We start from the raw sequence: 6368 nt of genomic DNA, 5'->3' as shown, positions 1-6368 counted from the left end.
CGTCATTAAACAAACAGTTGTTACTGTAGCAACAATAACTGTACTTTTTAAGTCTACAGCTACAGTGTGTAATAATTGTACTTTACCATATACAAGTCTACTGCTACAGACCATAAGTGTATACGGTGGATTACTGTTTTTATATGTACATTTAAAGTAAGATGCTGTGTATCATTTTCTTGGTAAATTGCAGTATTTTCACTGTCCAATGATAAATGTACTGTAAATGTACTCAAATACCATGAATAGAACCCAGAATATGCAAAGCCATGTCCCATACAAACCATTAATGCACAGAACAAGATATTTCAAGCTAAAACCCATTTATTAAAACAACCAACAGGTGTAATTAGTCATATTTTGCAGATGATGTGCAGTTAACATTTTGGGATGAGATCCACAGATTAAGTCTTTAGGTCATTCTGCTGCCCCTTTACTCTTCAGTTCATCCTCCTCTTGACACTGATGCAGCTTATCAAAATATACAAGACAAAGTCATTAGTCCCATTATACTAATCAAATGTATATGTATGTAATATGTTACTTGACATCCAAATATCAGCCACTTCAAAGTGTGAGGTGAAACTCCTATGTGTGGATTATGTGGAGTGTCCCGCATCAGGCTGAGGTTGAACTTGTTGTAAAAAAATGCTCATTCAAACTGTCTGCTTTGAAAACTTCCATGGTCCTGCTGGAGAGATGGCTTTGAAGTCCTTTGCTCCCCCTCTTTTTTCCCTCTTTTTCAAAGCAGTGTCTTTCCCTGGATGGACAGAGGAATTTATAGTAGTCCAGTTAAAATATAGTTGTCACAGTATTGCTCATTTCCCATTGCAGCTGACCCAGAATGCATTGCGATTTACGGTATCATTCTGTTTACAGTAAAATACAGTTGGAATTTGGCCGTTAATTTACAGCAAAGTCTTGTGCTCAAAGTTAATTTCAAATGAGGGAACTTTTAGAAATGTATTGGGGATTAAGTCTTCGAAGTGCTGATACGTGCACAAAATAGGAATGAGCTTTATCATCTTTAATAATATTTACGAGCTAACTAAGGCAGCGACTGATAAAAAGTGTCATTACATTAATTAGAGTAAACTAAGGACATGGCGATGGAGGTATAACCTGGTGGAGGTCTGGGTAGAGGTCTGCAGCCAGAGTCTGTTGAATATTGGACCTCTCAGAGCTGGCGTACGGACAGAGAATGTCGTTGTTGTGCAGATTGTAGTTCTTTAAAAATAACGCTTGAAAAACAATCGGGTTAATTCGAAGCTGGATAGTTGGAAAAGAAGATGAAAACCTGTCTCAGATCCCCCGCGTGCGTCAGAGCCTTTGTGGTCTCATTACACTCTTTTAAAGCTGCATTGTCCTGTCCAAATCAGCACAGCCACTTAGTACACAAGCCCCATAAGCCCCATAACAGCACGTAACAGGTGACAGCTCTGCATTTATCTCCAGTTATGGGAAGAATACTTTCACAGAATACTAAATACCTGAATTAAAATGTATTTTGTAATGTATTCTGATACATGTTCCAATCAGAATACTGTATTCTGAATATTCTGAATACTTTCACACGAGATGTATTGAATTATAGTATAAAAGCACATAAAAAACAGCCTCACATTTTTATCACTGATCAGAGAAGGAAAAATTCAGATTAAGCCTAAACTATGTGATCAAGTCCTTTGGTTTTAAAAAAGTTACAGTATACTGAATATCACCAAATGAAAAAGCAACTGTACTAAAGGTAGTGTGGTACTCAGAATTCAGAATATGTATTCTTGGTACATGTATTTAGTTACTTCCCAGCACTGTTCATCTCTGCGGCGCCAGTAATGACAGACTGACCAAAATGCTGTTCAAATCAGTCTGCAAAAGGCAAGAACCAAAAACAAAAATTGAGAATGAATAAATAAAATGAATAAAAAAATTGCCCAACTAAAATTAAAATGTAGCCATCCAAATTGAATGTTTATAAAAAAAAATAAAAATAAATATTGGGCAGAAATACAGAAAATGTGAGGGACCACCACCAGCTTGTGTCCATGGAGATGTTATTATTTTGCCCACAAGTTTCACAGTATGGCATTAAACTTTTCTCCATGGAGACAAGTAGGCGGCACCATCAAGTCAAGCTAAAGATCAAACCTGTCCAAAATTGATCCCATTTACAGTCAGAATGCATGTTTACAGCACTGTTGATCAATTCACATGTAATTAGATACATACTAAATAGAAATAATGCCATATTATGTCAAAGCAATCACCATGGAAAGAAACTGGGTGCAGACACTCCTTAAAAAAGTCACACAATGCTCCTTTAACTATATGTAATCCTTAACGAGGCCATTTAAGAAGACTCATTATCAAATTATATGTACTCGGGTAAATATGATCCTGGCCTGTGATGACCTAATGTGAACCCAACGCTCAGGTTTAAGCCAGGCCTGCATAAACCTGGATTAAAACTGTCAGGATGGAGCCACATGTTATCAGTTATCCAGGATCTAGAGCCCGGCTTACGCAGAATGGTGACCTCCACTTTTACGATCACAAATGTTCCAACCAATGCCAAGACAGGACAAACAAGTAAAGAAGAGGCTGGAGCAAAGAAGAACACTTTCTGGCACATTTTGTGGATATTATGAGATTTGCTTATATATATATAAAAAAAAATCTCCTTTAGTTCAATGCTAATATTTTGAACCCAAATTGTGATTGTTCAGTTTTGAATAATCAGTTACTAGATTGGATACTGGAAGCTTTTAGCAAATAAATGTTCTGTTGTCTGTGTAATACGTGTCATTCCCAGTTGGTGTTCAGTGCATCAGGTCTGTGTTTTTGAACAGACTCATGAGAGAGGACGGAAAAAACACATTTACACAAACATGTAACAACTATTTTATGGCCCAGATAAATATATCTTGTTCTTAGTGAAACTGAAAGTGTTAATTAATGATCTTTACTTCAACTCCAGATACATTTTTGAGCCTCGCTTTGGATGTTAAAAGCTAAATAGGCAAATATCAATTATAGGCCACAGCAGCAGACCACATATCAATATTGGCTCCAAAAATCCATATCCCTGGTGGCAAGCTACTTTTATAGCTACAGCTGCCCTGACAAGAGCATGGTGCATTCTGCACTACTGCCCCTCCTAAACCAGCCTCTGACACAACACACAAACATAATACGGACCAAAAGTCTTGCCTAAAAGCACCATAGATCCATGTAAAATTCACAAGAGATGGAACCATGAACCTTTTCCAATTTTGTACTAGATGATATGTTTATTGATCTTTCTTTTATAAAATTCAGCTCTTTGAAACATCAAGCTACACTACACTAACAAAACATGAATGCATTGCTCCGACCCCCACATAATGGCATAATGACAGTGCCGCTGACTGATCCAAATGCTTGTGACCGCTGAACCAGGGCCAGTGAAATGAGCTTTTGTTTATTTGACCGAGGCTCATGAAGTGTAGGGACATTACATTGGAGTTGGTACTGTGATGTTTACTGTTCTGGGGGATGGAATCAAATAGGGTTCTCAAAAGTATTGAGATACTAGTCAATACTAAAACTAGTATCTAGAAACTAGATAATCATTTGAGCAGGTTTTGACACTAAAAAAATAACATTCACAGGACAGAAATGAACCTTTCCTGAATAGCTTTAGAATGATCTTGAGCTGATGAAGTTTCTAAGTTTATTTCCTGGTGTGGCCCAGACAGCAGATGTGACACATGTAGAGATAATTCTGTAACTGTTACCTAGCAACCGTAAACAAGGGCCAAAACATATCTATTGTTTTTGTCTTATTCTTATATCTTATTATTTGACAACTAAATGTCACCAACTCTACTTTGTAAAATGAACATTAAAAGTGTCTCTTGAGCATAAATTGTCTGCAGTTTGGATGTAATTTTGACATAGATAGAAGGATTCATTTTTAAAAACAGTGCTACTTCCTGCACCTTTGTATTTTTGTCATCATTTCTTCACAAATTGCCACTGGACTGAAACTATAATATATATTTACCACAGTTGCTACCTCATCAAACAAACTAATGAAATAAAATGAACATAAATATGCACTTGTACCCAATTTTTTCCATGTATTTGAGCAAAATGTGTCTTGCTCCAGAACAGATATATTATATAAACATCTCTTGACTCTGCTGTACTGTCTGCATATAATTATAAAGCATTTTATTGTTTGATAATCAGGGCGTTGTTATAAAACAGCTCGCTAACATGCTATATCCTCATGGCAAAACTCCGCACTGATCTCTGAAAGTTGTGAAAAGCACTTATAAACTCATCGTGGTGAATAATTAGGATGCTTAGAATCCATGAGGTAAGTGAAGAATGACTTTGGGCCACTGCAAACCATTTACAATTAACTAGTTTTGTTTTTTAGCATTTAAGACAGTGAAAATCAGGTGCAGTGCCTTTAATCAGTTCATCTGTCATTTTAGATCCTGAAACCTGAAATGTGATTGAATAAAAAAATAAAATAAAAAAAACTATTTTTTTTTTAAATAGTTTTTTTATTTTTAAAAAAACTGAAAACAGCATTTGTTCAGTTTTATTTTTGCCCCGTGACTTCTGATGGACAATTCCTTCATGTTCCCTTCAGAGACATACAGCTGTGGGCTAAAAGGAGGAAGAAACCTGGTGACAAATAAACCTGCAATGAATCACTAAGTCCACTGGCAACAAGAGAATATAACATTGATTTATTATGTTCACAGTCCAATATGTTGTGTGTTTTTATGTTTTTAAGTGACCCAAACATAAATACACTATAGGTCAAATCCTCCAAGGGTAGTCCTGACCAAGGCTAGCTCAAGATCTGGAGATGCGTCCCACTGCTCCTGACAGGTTGCCCCAGAGGCAGTGGTTGAAGAATGGGCCAAATGCACAGAATGAATCTACCTCACGAGTGATAAGTAAAGTATACCTTATCTTAAATAGTGTGATGGCTGCATGATGTTTTCTGGGTGGAGTTTGCATGTTCTACCTGTGTCTGGGTGGGTATCCTCTGGGCACTTCAGTTTGGAATGTTCCACAGTTTGGCATTAAACTCATCAATATTCATGGAAGATTTAGACAGAGCAACAGGAGTAACAAGTAATAGGTCAGATCTGTGGAGAGATGACCCTGTTCTTAGTAAGAATGCATATACCAAAAAAACAAACAAACAAAACATACATTCTGGAATATTCCAGGCAAAATAATAACATCTCTGTGGAGACAAGCAAGTGTCGACCACAAGTTTAACTTTAATGTTCAGTTCTGATTGCTCATGTGTGAAGAAATATATTAACCTGCTCTGGATATCCCAAAATCAACATTAGGCAACAGCAAAAGATGAAGTTGAACTTTGTCTTTTTCTATGGATCAGACCTGGACGACTGAGGATAGACAACATTAGCCAATAGTTACTTTGCAGTGACATCATACTGTGAGGCACTGCATGTATGTCTATGAAGGAAGGTTTGGCAGTTACCATGGTGACACAATGTACACACAGAAAAATCAGAAAACTCAAGAGAAAATACAAAATGAATTTAAACAACAGATTTTCCGGAGCCTGATCAATGCAAGAGTTCATGGTCCTGTTTAGGTGTTTGATTTTCAACACAAAGGTGAGAGTGACTGACTGAAAAAATGTTGGATAATGCTAGTGAGCTGTAATGACTGTGACTATAATGTTATTTGAGAGGGACTTGTTTAATCACACAAAACAGCTCACCTGCTGTAGTTCAAGCTAACACAGTCATTATAGTCAAACTGTGCTGAGTAACAGAGCTTCAGGAATGTTAATGACATCAGCAGCAAAATACTCTGTGGATCATCCAGGTAAAGCAATAACATCTCCATGGAGACAAGCAGGCGTCGGACCCTCCGCCAGAAAAGTTTAACATTAACGTTTAGTTCTGATTACCTTCAGATGAGATACACCTGCAAAAAAAGAAAAGATGAATTTAGATTAGTGACAAGATCCCAAGATCCATTATCCTGCTGTATTTATCACAAAATCAGCATTAGCCAGTCGGAACAGCGCCTGTGATGTGAGACCCAGCTATAGCGCCATCCTGAGGTGAATGAACTGCATTTATTGGGCAAGTGTGTATTCAAGTCACATACTGCCACTCCATACTAAATATTAGTTTTCAGACAGCACAGAAGGTTTCTAAAATATTAACATCAAATGCTTTTATTATTAAAAATGTGTTCAATTGGAGGAAGTCTGAATTAAAGGTGTATTATGGAACTTTTTTGGAGGAAAAAATATTGCATGATGGTATTACATTGCCTGGAATGTTCCACAGCATGGCATGAACCATATCTCTGTC

Source organism: Periophthalmus magnuspinnatus, chromosome 14, assembly GCF_009829125.3.
Source record: "Periophthalmus magnuspinnatus isolate fPerMag1 chromosome 14, fPerMag1.2.pri, whole genome shotgun sequence".
Lineage (NCBI taxonomy): Eukaryota > Metazoa > Chordata > Actinopteri > Gobiiformes > Gobiidae > Periophthalmus > Periophthalmus magnuspinnatus.
Note: the sequence above shows the minus strand (reverse complement) of the source record.